Source organism: Odocoileus virginianus, chromosome 26 (assembly GCF_023699985.2).
Source record: "Odocoileus virginianus isolate 20LAN1187 ecotype Illinois chromosome 26, Ovbor_1.2, whole genome shotgun sequence".
NCBI lineage: Eukaryota > Metazoa > Chordata > Mammalia > Artiodactyla > Cervidae > Odocoileus > Odocoileus virginianus.
In genome coordinates, this window is record NC_069699.1 from 10,758,197 (window position 1) to 10,776,785 (window position 18,589).

At 41.6% G+C, this 18,589-nt stretch overlaps 1 protein-coding gene across 7 annotated transcripts in view; it reads left to right on the forward strand.

The window, feature by feature from the left end:
* Positions 1–5,625: 5,625 nt before the first annotated feature.
* Positions 5,626–18,589, forward strand: part of MOBP (myelin associated oligodendrocyte basic protein) — a 43,457-nt gene continuing 30,493 nt past the window's right edge. For 4 of the 7 annotated variants that reach the window (XR_011483608.1, XR_011483604.1, XR_011483605.1 and 1 more), the window contains exons 1-2: positions 5,634–5,753; positions 9,401–9,476. The gene's annotated coding sequence lies outside the window, so the exon portion shown is untranslated. Of the gene's footprint in view, positions 5,754–9,400; positions 9,477–18,589 lie in introns of all 7 variants that reach the window. The other 3 variants (XR_011483607.1, XR_011483609.1, XR_011483606.1) reach the window with 3 other exon arrangements.

The window sequence follows — 18,589 nt, forward strand, 5'->3', positions numbered from 1 at the left end:
GGGGACAGTTCAAAATGGGTAAGGTCCAGGTCAAAGTCTCGGAGGAGACAGATTTGCTCTGAAAGTGAGGATTGAAGGGCAAATGAAGAGACATTTCAGTTTGTTTCTCTCTGATTTGATCAATTCATTATTATTTATCCTGCAATAATTTAATGGTTTTACAGTTATTTATAAAGGCCATTTTTTTTTTCATATTTCTACAGGAAAAATAGCATTGCCATTAATCTGAATGTCTGTCTCTAGTCTATCTTTTACAACACATACTTTGGGACATAATTTTGTCAGGTACACAACTGTCTAATTGTGGATGTGACTTGATGCACATTTAACCTGCTAAGAAGAATATGGAGACATCCTCCTCTCATCGGTGTCTCTCCTAAGGTAAATTTTTCTACAGATGATTCACTCACTTTGTATTAACATTCAGTGATGGCCAACATTGTATTTGCTAGATCCTCTTAACTCCTTTAATGTCTGACTCTATGTGCTGATATAAAATAGTATTATGTTTCATTGCTAATCAGTATGGATTTATTTTTAGAGTGATGAAAATGTTACATAATTAGATAGTGACAGTGCTTTCACATTCCTGTGATTATATTCAGTTCCGTTCAGTCGCTCAGTCATGTCTGACTCTTTACAACCCCATGAACCACAGCACACCAGGCTTCCCTGTCCATCACCAACTCCGAAAGCTTGCTCAAACTCATGTCCATCAAGTCGGTGATGCCATCCAACCATCTCACCCTCTGTTATCCCCTTCTCCACCACCTTCAATCTTTCCCAGCATCAGGGTCTTTTCCAGTGAGTCAGTTCTTCGCATCAGGTGGCCAAAGTACTGAAGTTTCAGCTTCAGCATCAGTCCTTCCAATGAATATTCAGGACTGATTTCCTTTAGGATGGACTGGTTCGATCTCCTTGCAGTCCAAGGGACTCTCAAGAGTCTCTCCAATACCATAGTTCAAAAGCATCAATTCTTCGGCACTCAGCTTTCTTTATAGTCCAACTTTCATATACATACATGACTGGAAAAAACAGCTTTGACTAGATGGACCTTTGTTGGCAAAGTAATGTCTCTGCTTTTTTTTTTTTTTTTGAACACACAAAAGGGGTACTGTTTTATTAACACTTAAAACCAAATTATAACAGGCATAGCTTTTAATGATTGTTGAAATAAAATTACAATTGACAGAGCTTTTAATGGAGCAACGTATTGAACACTGCCGATTAGACAAAAGTTCTGGAATTGGAAGTAAAACCCATTATTGAACAGAAGGCCTTGGGTTGCTGACAGAATCTCGACCCAAGACAAACCTAAGGGAGTCAGTAATGAAGTCCAGGATCGGTAAACGCGAGCAGATATCGCAGATGCCAACCATTAGGTGGTTTTCCCACGCAGGGTGTCTCTGCTTTTTAATATGCTGTCTAGGTTGGTCATAGCTTTTCTTCCAAGGAACATGTATCTTTTAATTTCATGGTTGCAGTTACCATCTGCAGTTATTTTGGAGCCCAAGGAGATAAAGTCTCTCACTGTATTGTTTCCCCATCCATTTGCCATGAAGTGATGGGGCCAGTTGCCATGATCTTAATTTTTTGAATGTTGAGTTTTAAGCCAGCTTTTTCACTCTCCTCTTTCACTGTCATCAAGAGGCTCTTCAGTTCCTCTTTGCTTTCTGCGATAAGGGTGGTGTCATCTGCATATCTGAGGTTATTGATATTTCTCCTGGAAATCTTGATTCCAGCTTGTGCTTCTTCCAGCCCAGTGTTTCTCATGATGTACTCTGCATTTAAGTTAAATAAGCAGGGTGACAATATACAGCCTTGATGTACTCCTTTCCCAATCTGGAGCCAGTCTGTTCTTTCATGTCCAGTTTTAACTGTTGCTTCTTGACCTGCATACAGATTTCTCAGGAGGCAGGTAAGGTGGTCTGATATTCCTATCTCTTTCAGAATTTTCCACAGTTTGTTGTGATCCACAATCAAAGGCTTTGTCATAGTCAATAAAGCAGAAGTAGATGTTTTTTGGGAACGCTTTTGCTTTTTCTATGATCCAGTGTATGTTGGCAATTTGATCTCTGGTTCTTTGCCTTTGCTAAATCCAGCTTGAACATCTGGAAGTTCTCAGTTCACATATTGTTGAAGCCTTGCTTGGAGAATTTTGAGCATTACTTTGCTAGTGTGTGGTATAAGTGCAATTGTGCGGTAGTTTGAACATTCTTTGGCATTGCCTGTCTTTGGGACTAGTATGAAAACTGACCTTTTCCAGTCCTGTGGCCACTGCTAAGTTTTCCAAATTTGCTGGTATATTGAGTACAGCACTTTAACAGCATCATCTTTTAGGATTTGAAATAGCTCAACTGGAATTCCATCACCTCCACTAGCTTTGTTTGTAGTGATGCTTCCTAAGGCCACTTGACTTTGCACTCCAGGATGTCTGGCTCTAGGTGAGTGATCATACCGTCATGCTTATCTGGGTCATTAAGGTCTTTTCTGTATAGTTCTTCTGTGCATTTTTGCCACCTCTTCTAAATATCTTCTGCTTCTGTTAGATCCATACCGTTTCTGTCTATTATGCCTATCTTTGCATGAAATGTTCCTTTGGTTTCTCTAATTTTCTTGAAGAGATCTCTAGTCTTTCCCATTCTATTGTTTTCCTCTATCTCTTTGCATTGATCACTGAGGAAGGCTTTCCTATCTCTCTTTGCTATTCTTTGGAACTCCGCATTCAGATGGGTATATTTTTCCTTGCCTTTAGGTTCTGTTCTTCCCTATTTGTAAGACCTCTTCAGACAACCATTTTTCCTTTTTGCATTTCTTTTTCTTGGAGACGGTCTTGATCACTGCCTCCTGTACAATGTCACAAACTTCCGTCCATAGTTCTTCAGGCACTCTGTCTATCAGATCTAATCCCTTGAATCTATTTGTCACTTCCGCTGTATAATCGTAAGGGACTTGATTTAGGTCATACCTGAATGGTCTAGTGGTTTTCCCTACTTTCTTCAGTTTAAGTCTGAATTTGGCAATAAGGAGTTCATGGTCTGAGCCACAGTCAGCTCCTGGTCTTGTTTTTGCTGACTGTATAGAGCTTCTCCATCTTTGGCTGCAAAGAATATAATGGATCTGATTTCGATACTGACCACCTGGTGATATCCACATATAGAGGGATTATATTAAATATTAAATGTCTCTAAATTTTACACTTTAAAATCATGACTATTACAGTATGTAAATTATGTTGTTGTTTAGTTGCTAAGTCATGCCTGACTCTTTGTGACCCCACAGACTGTAACCTGCCAGGTTCTTCTGTCCATGTGATTTCCTAGGCAAGACTACTGGAGTGGGTAGCCATGCATGCCCTCCTCCAGAAGATCTTCGAAACCAGGGATCGAACCCAGGTCTTCTGCATTGCAGGCAGATCCTTTATTACTGAGCCACCATATCCCAATAAAAACAATATATATATATATATATATATATATATATATTTGGTTAAAAGTGACAGGTTAAAAAAAAAAAAGTGACAGGTTAACTATACAAGCTTATTTATCTACTTTTATCCAAAAAAATTTACTAAAATTATAGTACAATATTTTTTAGAAGGTAAAGGATGATTAAAAAAAAAAAACTCACAGGGGCAGTAGAGAACTTTTTAAAAGTTCTTTTTAAAAGGTTTTAACCCATTAAACAAAAGATGGGTGATTATAACACAATTTGGGAAAGTAAAAATGAGTGGAGGGCAGTAACTGGCTTGACTGTCTGGAGAAGTTTCATTTAAGAGCTGGCACGGGCCATGCCAGAAAAGTCATGTCAAAAATACGTGTCAAAACACCACGGTCTCCAGGCTTGGGGTAGCAGGCAGAGCAGAAATTGCGGCAAGGTGTGGGGAAGGTGCACATTCTGAACAGATTTCCAGGTTTACTGCACCGACTTGCCCTGGTTCCAGGAAGTTTATTATGAAGAAATTTCTAGACTCAGAAGCTGTGGAGAGCAGGGTGACGGGCAGGGCTTAGAAAAGGGAACATCCACATACTCATATGCGCCCCTTGCCTGCCCTGATCACAGAATATCAGTGGTAAGATACTCCAACTCCCCCACCTTCCCTACCCTGCCAGGCTGGAAGACAGACTGCTCTTTGCTGAAGAGACTGAATGACCAAATGGGAAAACCTTCCAGCTACTTGGATTCTGAGGTCTGCCCATGCGAAGGCCAGCATGTCTGCCCATTCCATTGCTTGTCAACAAGCCCTGGGCTTGTACTTGGAGTCAGAGCCCTGTGACCACCCCAGTGCTCAGAGCGCATGCTCTTACCCACCCCACTCTGCCCAGCCCTCAAACACGCCCACTGCGGCACTGGCAGAGCCCTGGCCTCAGAGCAGGAGCCAGTCAGCCTACATTTATAAGTCCTTACTTACACATGTTTAACTAGCCATGAAGTTAGTGTACAAGGAGATTTCTATTGGATGTTTGCAGTCCAATAGGTTGCCTTTTCAAGGTTCCCTGGGTGATTCTTTTTCGCATACAACAGACAAGAGTCTAAAAGGAAACTTGATGGTAATGTTGGCCTTTATACCTCAACATCACGCATCATGCAGGGAGCTCTGGGAATTTAAGAGGCAAGGCTGCTATTGGTTGGATTAGTTTCAGAAGTGATCTTTCCTCTTTCAAATCAGTTGTGTGTAGTTCTAAGTACATAAAGCGAACTTTTGCAGAAGCACAGGCTTATAGGAACCATGAAATTTAACAGAGGCACAGAGCATAGGACTCAATGGTATGACACAAGAGTTACAGGACAATGATAAGAAAATGCAAATGTCTCAGACTGAAGTCAATATTACCATGTTAGTTGCATGAGATTCATCAGTTACAGAAATCAGGTATCAAAAGAGATGATCTTTTTCAAAAGTTTGCATAAATTTGAATGCAACGGGTAATTGTCACAGAATCTTCCAAATCCAAGCCCAGCTGTGACTAGACCAAGGTGCTCTTGTTAAGTTTAGTGCATGAGGGCATGTGAGTGTAAATGTTATCTATGTGGGTAGGTGTGTTAGGGAGGGCAACCTGTATGTGTATTTAATCTGCATACAGTATGGAAACAGAAGTCTAAAAATAGAGATGTATCAGTGTGACTCCAACTCATTTCGTGGTTTGTGGGTTTGGCTTGTGGTGTGGTGTATAGCGCGGTGGGGTGACGTGCTTGCTAAGGTGGGGTGGCACAGTGGAAGGGTGTGTGGTGTGGTTGGACCTGGTATGTGGTTTGATGGGGTACAGCTGGTGTGGAGTGAGCCTTAGTGAGGAGTTTAGCATGGGGTTTTGATGACATGGGAGGTGGGAGACCAGAATTAGTACGTGTGTGGGGATAGCGTGTAATACGGTGTGTGTGTGAGGGAGTGATACGGTTGTGGCTTAGCTTAGCTTTTGTTTAGATTTTCTTTTGCCCTTTGTTTTGGTCTTTGTTTTTGTCTTTGTTAGGCCTTTGTTTTGCCTTTGTTTCATTCTTTGTTTAAACTTTCTTTGGCTTTTGTTTGGTCTTTCTTTAGCCTTTTGTTTAAACTTTGTGTGGCCTTTTTGTAGTCTTTGTGTAGCTTTTGTTTTTAAGTGGATCTTGGCTGAGAACCCATCAAAAACACCTTGTGTAATGAAAAACCCGGATATATAATCTGCCCCTATATATTCTGCATTCATTGAGGTGGCCCCAGCCCCACCCCGGGACCCGGTGCAGACGTGGAACCTGTTTCAAACAGCTGCCGCTTGAAGGTAAGGGGATTCCACTGGTTTTCATCACGTTTCATGTTGCGCTTCACTTTCTGGTGGCAAGCGCACATTTTTGTGCAGGTCAATTTCATTGTCTCTGAAGGGAGACAAGGTGATCGCAGTCAAGGTCGGGAGGAGACAGCACAGAGGACCCCAAGGGGATTCCGCCGTGGGCAGTGGGCCTTCCCGGAAGGCTCTGGTTAGTGCTTGCGATTGTCTGAGGCTCGGGAGAGTCTCCAAATCTTAACCCAGGTTCTCCTGGGTGTGAAGTCCCATGTTACTGGGGCTAGATCAATAGCAGTCATTGGCTTCTTTTTTTCCCAGTTCTTTTATTGCTTGTCATAATTTGAAAATGAGTTTCTCTTCTTATTTAGGATCAGCCTCTGTCCTCATACAGCTGGGTTTACGTGTGGGGAATACTTGTGGAACAACAAAGCCCACATCCTGTTAGAATTTTGCTCCCTGTAGACTAGCAACTTTCAATGAAAAGATGCTAATGCTTTGTCTCATACAGAATCTCCTAAAAATAACCATTTTCAGTGTTGTGGTTGATAGAAAAAGGAATGAAAAGATTAAGTGTATCAGGGGAATAAAATGATTGAACTTGGCTAGCACACTAGGAGGAAAATGGGGGAAAGAATTTTGAATGCTCTATGAGTAAAACAGGGAGGCAGAGAACAGACGGTCACCAGATAGGCAGCTATGCCATTCTGTGTTCATTTAGAAAAACAGGAGAATGCCTTGGTGTGTGGATTTTAAAAACTGTTTCAGATTTACTGCCAATAGTAGGAAAATTTCAGATGTACCTCCATCTTGAATGTTGACATCATATTTGCTTTACCACTCTCTCTGTGTATATGCACTTATATATTTTTTCTAAGCCTTTTGAGATTAAATTACAGATGTGATCCAAATCAGAAAATGACACTGAGGAAATGCTCTCATCTAATCAACAGACATCTAGATTTCACCAACCATCCTTGGAGTCGATCGAGGATCAGCCATCACCTTTAGTTATCACATCTCTTTAATCTCCCTTAATCTGGAAGGGTCCTCAGACAGTTATTCTCTCATCATCTCTAGAGTTCTGAAGGGCATTGGCCTCTTATTTTGTTAAATGTCCTCAATTTGGATTTGGTCTGATGTCTCCTCATGATTAGGTCATAATTAGGCAGTTTTGTAGGGATAGGCTTGTATTTTAGGTCATACATATCCACATTCATACTTGAATTGTACACACTTTTAATTCAAGGTCTTATTCATCTAGTGGTACCCAGGATTTTAAATGAGTACCTAAAATCTTAAAAGAAAATACAAAAAATTTAAAATCCAGAGCTTTTCTATGCAATTCTCAAGTATTCAACTGAAGTCAGTGCTATCCTTGAATTATAAATGGTAATTACAGTGATACGTACAAGAACTTGATAGGCATGTAGTGAAGTTTTATCGAGTTTCTTTGTGTGTGTTGGATTCATGCCTACTGCTCCGAGTATTCATTTCATCAATGTGACCCTTCTTTTCTAAGCAAAATCATCTGCTGAAAGCAGAGTTCAATAAAGTATTGTCCTGAGGAGCAAGTCCAGGTTCACTGGCCTTTAGCATGTTGACATGGTGCCTGGAGAGAAAGAACTTTCCTCTTGTTTGTAAGTGGGAAAACTTTCTTTCGGAAGTATTTGGCAGTTACCATCCCAGAATTTCCCAACAAACATCCTTTGTTTGGGGAGTATTACTAAACTGGATTCTTTAGATATGCAGATAAAAATCATCCTTTTTTCTTCCTCCCAGAGAAAACTTTGAAGTCATCATAAATCTGAGTATGGGGCAATTGATTAACTTGATTACAATCCCTTTGGTCAAGTGAATATATTACGGCTTTAACAGAACTGTTGCCTGGATTAGGTAGATACTTTCAAGTTTGGGGTTCTGCACGTGGTGCTATTTAATGTTGAGGAACTAAGCTTTGGACAAAATGTAGCGTTACCTATTCACTGATGATGACTGCTTTATCTGGGCCACCAAAGTCACCCTGGAGTTTGAGGAAGTATTTTGACTTAAAGGATTACGTGTTTCCATGATGAACATTTTCCTGTATCTTCCAATCCTGTAAGTTTATTGTGTGCTGAACACAGTAGTAGCAGTGATAGTAGGTGGCAGAGGTTCTAGATCATGCTCAATTACTGGAGGATCACCTTGGTCCTGTCCAGGTTTGGTTTTAGGCCTTGTTAGGGCTTATTTATCTTTTTCCTTTCTCCTAGGCATGCCCCCTGCCCTAGGGTGAGATCTTTCTGGGGCTTCAACTAAAAGTCTCGGGTGTTCACCAGGGTCTCACAATTGCCCCAGTCATGACGTGTAAGCCCTGATGTTTCTACTTAGTTATCAACCTCTTTGTAACTTGTTTTTTTTTTCCCTTGGCTTCCCACTTGCAATTGGTTCCACCCCACAACTGTACAACTTTGGAACTGGCCAAGGATCTGAGAAAAGTTATATGTATCTTCTTAGCAGGTCCCTACTATCTGTCGCTTGCATCCAAACCCCTTCTGGATCCCTGCAGTCTTAGCAACCCCTGACTCTGATCTCTGTTTCTTCTCCACGCGTAGGCTCTTTTCCCCTGTAGGACAGTTTGAAAACCATCTTTAGGCAGAAAACCAGGGGAAATCTTCTCTTGCTTCCTTTCTGTCAAGAATCAAAGACCTGCAATATTTGCTCTCCAATGCAAGCAATTTTTTTGCATATTTTGTTCAGCTTTTGTGGTTGTTTTCAGTGGGAGTGTAAGTTCAATACTTGTTAGTAGATCATGATTAATTTTTTAAGTAAGAAAGCTTGTAGAGTCATATGCTTTCAATTATTCTGTCAAGTAGTTCGGAGAAGAGGAACGTTCTAGTGATCTTCATTTGATTTGACAGAAAAATCTTACAAAGATTTATACAGTTAGACAGAAGTTGCCAATTACATCATTATCATTAGAAAAAGTATCAACTAAGACAACCAGTTAGAATTACAGATTTTTTTCCTGGAGGTTATTTTTGTGTCTAGAATCTTCACAATTTTATAAGACCCCTTTGAACACTTCCAAGATCTGAGATGTATTAAGGACAAATGACATGAATAGTCACATAAATCTCTGTAGTGCATGAGAAAACTACATTGATATTTTCTAGAAGTTCTCAATTTGCTACCTTGTCAAAGGATACTTCACTGAGTTTACAATGCAAAAACCACATCTTTTTCCAGAGCTGTAAGGGAGGAGGACATTCCTTCAAATCTTTTCTTGAGGTGCTTTACTTAATTATGAAGATTAGCATTTTTAGAGCAGGACTCTGGAATTTTATTAGTATTATAAGCAAGTTTGTAGAGCTCAGATGTATTAAGAGAAATGACTATTTTTTACCTAGTGATGGTGAATTAACTGGATATATAGCATTTTCCCTCTATGATGATAAGGTGGACTTTAAAAAGTTTGCATGTAATTTTGTCATTATATCCCCTCCTAGCCCATCCTCTATCTGACAGACAGTACCTAGATGAAATATCATGATCCTTCCTGGGGCTGTGTGTGTGAAGCTCTGTGATTAAGACACTTGAGTTAACTACAACTTCAGTCAGCAAAACCCTAAATTAACCAGAATACATTCTACTGCTTCATTTTTTAGGGAAAAAAGAAGCAAATGATACCAAGAGAAGCCCATAACAGATCTATTCACCAGATGTGCACGGATGAAAACACAGGTACAAACGAATCTCTTACACTCTTTTGGATCAGCAACTAAATTACGGTATAATGATTACTAGTATTCAGAATGTCAAAGTGGAATGTAGAATCAGCGAAACATGGGGCAATCAAACTTTCAATAAGAGTTACACGCTTTAGAAAATGATTCCAGGTGTCTTACAATATTCTGGGTTTGGGGGATAGAAACATGAAAAAACACTTCCCTGTATCAGTCAGAGGCACTGTGATCCAAGCCACCATTTGTTCACCTCTGACAAACCCATGCGCCACAGTGCATAGCGAAGTGGAAAAACAGACTTCATCCCCTACAGCCTTGGACTCTCCTCAGGAGATTCTGTCCATCTCATTGTCTTAACTGAATCCAGCCAGTCTTCTGAGAACAATGCCTCATCTGTCAGCCTGTCGAGTGAGGACCATTTTACACTCCAAGAAGCTCCAGATTTGAGAGCAAGGCAGCATCCTCCCCACCTCCCCACCGCCACATCCACTGCTTCTTCACTGTCTCCTCATTGCTCCATAACCTGAAGCTGTGCCGCATTCCCCGTGTCATCAGTCTTCATCTGACTTCCCAGTCACTCCTCGTCATTCCCTGATAGTTTTGTTACCAGATTCTGTACTCCCCCACTCCTGTCCATTTCAGTTGCACCCACTTAGATGACGTTAGTGTCTGTGTGAATCAACTCTTCACCACTCCAGTGAATTATCCACTCTGCCGCATCCATCCACTGCCATGCTGGAACTTAGCAACACTGGAAAGAACCCCCTCTGAATCAAATCGTGCAAACATCTAGCATCTGATTCACAACCTTCCTTTCTTTCAACTTTGTTAAGGGCTCCACTACAACTATTCTTTCATCAGGTGCTTCGGATTGACTTGCTCCTTCATCTCTCCCTCCATTTATGAATCCAGTTACTTACCCCTTCATCAATTCATTCACCCATCCATTCAGCAATCACTCATTTCTATCTTTCTTTCTATTATCAATAGATTCTAGGGTTTATCACTTCAATCGTTCTTCTGCAAATTCTCTAGCAAACCCCAACCCTGGAGGAACCCATGTATCTTCTCTGTGTTTCCACCTGGGCTGCTGAGAACATTTGGAGAAAAACACAGTGAGGCTTGGTATCTCAATGGTCAGGGACCTCGACTGGGCTGTCAATGTAACTTGTTTCAACCACTCTGTGGAGACAGCTCCTGTTAAATTCACCAAGTATCTCCCTATCACTTCGGCTAATGTACTCTTCTCAGTCTTCTGTCTCACCCCATCTCAGAAGCACTCTGCATACAGCTCTGACCACTTCCTCTGTTTCAACACTCCTTCCCCTGGCTCCCACGATACCACATGCTCTGGGTTCCCGCCTCCCTCTCTCTCTCCTCTTCTTCCTTTGCCAATCACTCTGACCCTCCCTGCAGTGTGGGAGTGCCCCAGCACACGGCCACGCTCTCCTCTCAGCCCGCCATCTGCCGCCTCGGCAAGTCTATTCATCCCATGGCTTAGTCACCACCTGCGCTCCAGCAACTTTCCAACTCCATCTCCTGCCGAGATTTCTGTGAACTCCCCACTTGACATCTCCATCTAGATGCCCCTCAAACACTTCAAGGTGAATGCACCTAGAACTGAACTCATGATTCAGCCTCTCCTCTCAAAACTTCTCCTCCAGTAGAAGCTTCTATCACTGACCCAGCCGCTCAAACTGTATCCCTTGGAGTTACGCTCCATAGCTCTTGCTTCTCTTGGAAGAGGTGAATGAATTCAATAGAATATGGTAAATACAAATTGCAAAATGGAATAAAGATAAGTGGCATTTCATCAAACTGAGGAAAGTCCACAAGTATTCACTGCTATTGGTCAGATGGTGACCTTGGACACAAAATATGGGAAAAGGTGTGGTTGACAATTGGCTTATCTCTGGCCTGGTCTCTTGCACTCCCTGAGACTAATGCCCTTTGAAAACCCAAGGCTGAACCCAAAGCATGTTAAAGGGTCTCAGTGGAGCAATAAATCTGTCAGTCAGTGAATTTAGGTTCTCTTCTGCAGCACTTCTACCACCCCACTATGACCATAGGCCAAATCAACATTTAGGGTTTTAAATAAGACAATGCAAATCTGGAAGATTGGTTTCCTTCTCCATCATTTTGGAAGGAATTACAAGAGAGAGGATTTGTGTTACCTATGTTTGTCTGCATCTAGAACCCCATCATTTTCACAGAGAAAGAGAAACATATTATCTTTATTTGTTATATCACAAACACTGGATTAAGAAAGACAGTTTTCCACACCTTGAAAAAATGAAATAATAATAAAATAACCATTTTATGTTAAGGTCTTAATTCTTAAAATAGCCTTGCTGAGAATCTGACAGAAGCCAGTTGAGTCCTACACGACATCCCAGGTGCCACTTGTAATTCGATCCCAGTTAATACTCATTAATTGAGCAGAAGAAGCAGCGGCAGAATCCTGAGGATTCAGACAGGGAGGATACCCCTCCCTCACAGAGTCCAAGCGGAGATCCAGACACACAGCCACACTATCATAACACAGTATGACGCACTCACCAACAGAAGTAGGTACACATTACCTCCCAGAGGAGAGAGGATACTTTGCTGGGCTGAGACCTTAGCTGGGTTGTTTGGTTCTTTTCAGCCTTCCCTTACAGTACTTGTTGCTGGTATTTAGCCTTAGATGGAGTTTACCACCCGCTTTGGGCTGCATTCCCAAGCAACCCGACTCCGGGAAGACCCATACCGGCCTCACACAGTCCACGGGCTGCGCCTGGATCAGAAGGCACTGCCGCGTTGGAAATGCCCCCCGTGGCTCCAGGTCGCCGGCCGGGGGGGTGGTCCCCTGCCGACCCGACCCCCCACCCCGGCCCCGCCAGTCCACCCCGACCAACCAACCATGCGGGTTGTTTAGAGTGAATAGGAGTTTACTTCACAGCCACCATGGGGAAAAAGGCATTCCAGGGAAAGGAAACAGTTTGTTCAAAGGCATACCTTTTGATAATAGGATGATGTTTCTGACCTACAGAAGTGTGTGGGGAGGGGAGAGAAGGGGGAAAGCTGGACAGGGGCCAGATGACGAAGAGTCTATGTGCCACATTAACTAAGAAGCAAGGACTTTGCTCTGTAACTGGGAAGAGTCTCTGTGGTTTTGAGTAAGGGAATGGATAAATGAGGAGACAAGCTTATGCTTTTGGTTCCTCCTCCTGGATTTGCTTGCCCTTGGCTATAGAAAAGTATGAGATTATTCATTCACATTCAAGTCTAGTGTAAATTCCCATGATAAACTAAAACAATGTACTCTGTAATTTTAGATGTTAAAAAAATGAACACTGTGTTACTAAAACTACTTGCAGAAAATGACTGTATTTCTTACATGTCTATTTAGCTCTACTATAATAAGGAAGGTTTTGACTCCTAAAACATTTGCTAAACATACAATCTTTTAAAAACCTTTTTATTTTATATTGGAACATAGCCCGTTAACAGTGCTGCGATAGTTTCAGTGGCACAGAAGAGCTACCCAGCCATACATATACATGTAGCCATTCTCCCTCAAACTGCTAAATATATTATCTTTGTGCTAAGGATACCAACCTTGGGTTGGTGTCCCAGCTGGGATTAGGTACAGTTTGTTCAATCAGAAAGAGCTTTTGCATGAATCTGTGAGATAGTGGTCTGTGGGCAGTGTGGTCCTGGGGCCACTTTAATTTGTCTTTGTCACTTGGAAACAAAGTAAAGCAGTGAGGGCTTTGTCTTCAAAAATGAGTTGCCAACTTCAGGACATCAGCATCCTCTTATTACTGTTTTGTTTTCAAGCCTCAGCAGCTCCTCAAATCAGGGTCGGATTTTGGCAGGATGTTGCTCTTTGTGGAAAAGCACTCTGATTCAAAATAAATATCTGTATGAAGTTTCCATTACCAGGGCACTGGTTTCCCAACAAGAATCTACTGTTCAACATTCAGTGTACTAATTAGTAAACATTTTGGTTGCTAAGGCGACAGATGAATAAACAAGGACAAATGGATAAAGCCATCCTTAGAGACAGCCTTTAGTAGTTACAAGCAAAGTTCTTTTCCCTCATTGTGTTTATGCTGCTGTGGACAAACACTGTCTTTTACTATGTAAAGCTGCTCTCAGAGGCAAGCATTAGCCCCTGACCTGAGAATTAGCAAGGTTTAAGAAACATTCAAGATCTCTAAGGGAGGTGGTGAATGTGGGATGAATTTGCTGCTCAGAGGTAATGGTTTTCACAGCAGAGGATTTGGGGCTGGGCAGTCTTCGGAAGGCTGTGGTAAGGCTAGGTGAAAGAAGCCCAGGCCTGCAGTGGAACTTTATTCCGGAAACAGCTCCTGGACAAAGCACCCAGGTGCATTCCTCTCCTGAAGGAAGCCTGGGCTCTGGCAGCCTGGGACAGTGCCTTGACCACAGAAGGTGCCAGCCTCTGTGCCCCATGCTCTGACTGATCGCCTTTCCCCCTTCCTTCCACAGCGTCATCCTCCAATCCCATTTTTAGGCCAATCAGAATGGGTGTGAATTGACATTCCCTTGCTGTTACTATCTCTTTCCTAGAGTCCTACAGAGTTAAACATGTTTGTATATGATTATTGGCTTTAAAGAGTCTTCTCTATTAGTTGCCCGTTTAAAAAAAAATGTAGTTTGTTTTTTCTAAAATATTCTGATTATTAAAACTTTACACTTTTATGTGTTTGTATATTTTCTTCTCTAGTGGCATAGGATTTTAAACTTGTAACTGCATGGTATGTTTTATTCTATAAAAATCATAATCTTTGACTTGCTTTCCTCCACTTCACGTCTGCTGTATTAGAAGCTGTATGCTGCGAAGACTAGCAATAGAGACTAGTCTACTTTGGTTGGGATCTTGGGGCTCCCAAGTTCTAGTTCTGTGTCCTCTGGTGGGTTATTTGACTTCTCTGTACCTTGGCTTGCTCATTGGCAAAGTGGGGCTATTGTCAGGTCATGAGGATTAAATGAGTTAAACACATTTAAATAGCACCTGGCTTCCATCTCATGACATGTGTTTGCTATCATTTTTCTTGTTGGGATCTTTTGTTTACTTCCATTTTGTCTCCCTTTTGAATAGTTTAAAAAATGCCCCCTCTGTTATGAACCATGCTTCTATACATATGTGAGTCTGTTTCCAGGTGCTGTATTCTGTACCACTGATCTGTTGGTCTATTCCCAAACCACTACTCTATTGCTTTAATTAGTATATTTTATGATTAGTGCTAATACTTGGTAGGGCAAGACCCTGTTCTCATTCAAAACTGTCTTGGCTCATCTTGGACCTTTATAAGAACCATAAAATCATCTTATTAATTCCATGAAAATCTGCTTTTTATTGTAATTGTATTAAGTTTATAAATTTATTAGGAGATATTCAGCATACTTATTTCTATTGTAGCCTTGCAAATTCCTTCATGGAAGTCTTGCATTTCTTTTATCAGATATACATCTACCAGTAGGTGTCCTATGGTTTTGTAGTCAGTGTGAATGGCTCCTTTTATTTTACATTTGCAAATTGGCTCTTCCTGGCCTATAGAAATGACTCGATTTTGGTGTATTCCCAGGTGGCTCAGTGGTAAAGAATCCTCCTGCCATGCAGGAGATGCAGGTCCGATCCCTGGGTCAGGGAGATCCCCTGGAGAAAGAAATGGCAACCCACTCCAGGATTCTTGCCTGGAGAATCCCATGGACAGAGGAGCCCAGTGGACTACAGTCCATGGTGGTCACAAAGAGTCGGACACGACTCAGCGGCTGAACAGCAGCGGCTGCATGATGATCTTGGGTCCAGAAATCTCACTGGATTTAAGTTCTAACCATTTGCGGAGTCTCACAGTTTTTTATTTTGTATTTTGTACTAGTTGGGATTTCAGGGGCCGTGTTGAATAGTAGTGCTGACAGCATATTCCTTGGGGTGTCTGATTTGTATGAAAATGTTTCTAAGATTTCACCAGCAGTAAGCTGTTTCCCTGGATATTTTAGTAGCTAGTCCTTTATAATGTTAAGGACTTCCTGTTCCCTTTCCACTAAGGATATTTATCAAGAATGGATACTGAAGTTTTTCCCACAAGGATTTACACATTTTAATTTCTGCTTTACTTCTAGGTATCTGAAGATTCTTGTTGCTATTGTGAATAAAATTTTTTCCAGTTTTTCTCCCCTTTCTTATACTCCCTTTCTCCCAGGGTGTTCTGTGTTCCATTGGCTATAAATCTCATCCAGCATCAAATACTCTTAAATTTATTTCTCATCCTTTCTCTCTCTCTCAAGATCTGACCCATGTGGCCAAATTACTTTCTTTCGTAGCTGCTTGGAGGCTTCATAAGTTTCTCCAACTTAACATGCCTCAGACTAAATTTTTGACTATTCCTTCTCATCCCTAAACCTTAGCAAAATGATTCATCACCTAGCTTAACATGTGTTGGAGAATCCCTGTTTGTCCCTCCTTCGTGCCTATGTTCAGTCCACCTGCATGTCCTGTTCATTGCTGGGCTTCCTTTCCTGCTCAGCCCCTACTCCTCCCTTTAGCAATTTTGAGGAGTTGAGAGGATGCCTAGATGGGGATAGGAGGCTGCTGAGTTGGGGTCCTGATGGCCAGTGGCTTGGGTGGGTCAAGTAGGCAGCAGCAATGTGTCATTCATGGCAAGGGGCTAGGTGACACCACACGAGGTACCTAGGACCGAGCCCAGGAGGGGAGGATGCCGCCAGGATCAGCCACCCCTTCCCTCATTGCCCCAAGGACTCTCAGCTTCCCCATACTCTTATCTACCTTGAGCAGGAATAGAGGGAGGCAAGGAATAGTCCTAATAAGGAGCTGAACTTTGACTACTTATTAGCAAGAGACAATTCACGCAGGAAATAATCGAGGCAGTATGAGTTCAGAGGTTCTCATTCCCTCTCCCTTATCCTTTCTTGTAGTATTGTATCACTTGTGCAAATATAGAGCAATGAAAGTCATATATATATATAGGTACAACTGAGCTTACTTTTAATACATCTGAAACTTCTTGTTTTATTAACTTAAAATTTTTTACCAAGTATATATTAAACTTTCTTCTCCTGAATCCATGTAACATATTAAGAGGTCTCAGGACTGATCATTTTCCTCCTTTAGAGCTTTGGTATCTGAAGCCAGAATACTGTTCTCTCAGAGGGCTCAGGCTCTGGGTAGTCAGGGTAAGGGCGTGCCTCCTGTCCTCCCCACACTGAGTTCTCTAATCACAAGACAAGGGCAGGCCCTTGCTCATGGTGCTGAGGGATCTGACCGACAAGACTTGGAGAAGTGTACTGTTTTCCAAATACTAACCTGTACCCACCCTTCCCTCGGTAGAACCTGTACCCATTTCCATGTTTGACTTCCTGTGACCCCATGGAAATATAGCATGGCAACTTACAACTTGCACTGTCTTTCTTTCCAGAGGACCATCCACAACTAAGGGCCACATACTGCTTTTATTAAACAATTACCCACACTCCAACCGCCTTTTTAAAAAGATGTAGGAAGGATGAACAGAAGGAAGAAAATCCATTTTATGTTCATGATTCTCATTTTCACCTGCAGTGTCTTAAGGAATAATGAAAGTGTGTTTAAAGATACCCAGGACACTGGTGGGAACACAGATATGCTTGTGCCATCTCTGCCTGCTAAGTTACTTCAGTCCTGTCCAACTCTTTGCAGCCCCATGGACTGTGTAACCCACCAGGTTTCTCTGTCCATGGGATTAAAAAAAGGTATAATATGCTTACAAGTGGTCAAAATAGCCATCATTAAAAACTACATGTAATAAAAGCTGAAGAGGGTGTGGAGAAAAGGAAACCCTCTTACTCTGTTAGTGGGAATGTAATACGGTGCAGCCACTTTGGAAAACAGCATGGAGGTGCCTCAGAAAACTAAAAATAGAATAACCGTATGATCCATCAATTCCACTCTTAGGCATCAGTCAGTTCAGTTCAGTCGCTCACTCGTGTCAAACTCTTTGCAACCCCATGGACTGCAGCATGCCAGACCTCCCTGTCCATCACCAACTCCTGGAGTTTACTCAAACTCATGTCCACTGAGTCGGTGATGCCATCTAACCATCTCATTCTCTGTCATCCCCTTCTCCTCCCGCCTTCAATCTTTCCCAGCATCAGGGTCTTTTTCCAATGAGTCAGTTCTTCACATCAGGTGGCCAAAGTATTGGAGCTTCAGCTTCAGCATCAGTCCTTTCGATGAATATTCAGGACTGATTTCCTTTAGGATTGACTGGTTGGATCTCCTTGCAGTCCAAGGGACTCTCAAGAGTCTTCTCTAACACCACAGTTCAAAAGCATCAATTCTTTAGCACTCAGCCAAAAATAGGCATATACCCAGACAAAACTATAATTCAAAAAGATACATGCATCCTAGTGTTCACAGCAGCACTATTTACAATAGTCAGGACATAGAGAAAACCTAAATGTCCATCAACAGATGAATGGATAAAGAAGATTTTGTACATATATACAATGGAATATTACTCAGCAATAAAAAATAATGAAATAATGCCATTTGCAGCAACAGGAATGAACCTAGAGATGATCAAACTAAGCAAAGTCAATCAGAAAGAGAAGACAAGTTCCATGTGACCTTACTTCTATGTGGAATCTAAAATAGGACACAAATGAACTTATCTATGAAACAGACACAGAGAACAGTTTTGTGGTTGCCAAGGGGGAGAGGGGATAGGGGAAGGAGGGTTGGGAGTTTGGGATTAGCAGATGCAAACTATGTTATATAGGACAGATAAACAAAAAAGGCCCTATTGTATAGTGTAGGAAGCTATATTCAATACCCTGTGATAAACCATAATGGAAAAGAATATGAAAAAGAATATATACCTGAGTCACTTCACTGTACAGCACAGATTAACACAACATTGTAAATCAACTGTACTTCAATTAAATTTTTTAAAAAAGAAAGAAAAGCAAAAGTGTAGTGGGTTCACAAAGTCTTTTATTTTTTCCTAAAGAGCCCAGTGCTATAATTTGCAAGATCAGTTGGAAAGGTTCCTTCCTGCGTTGCCTTTTTTTGTGTGTGTGTTGCCTTTTTCCCTGAGCAGACCT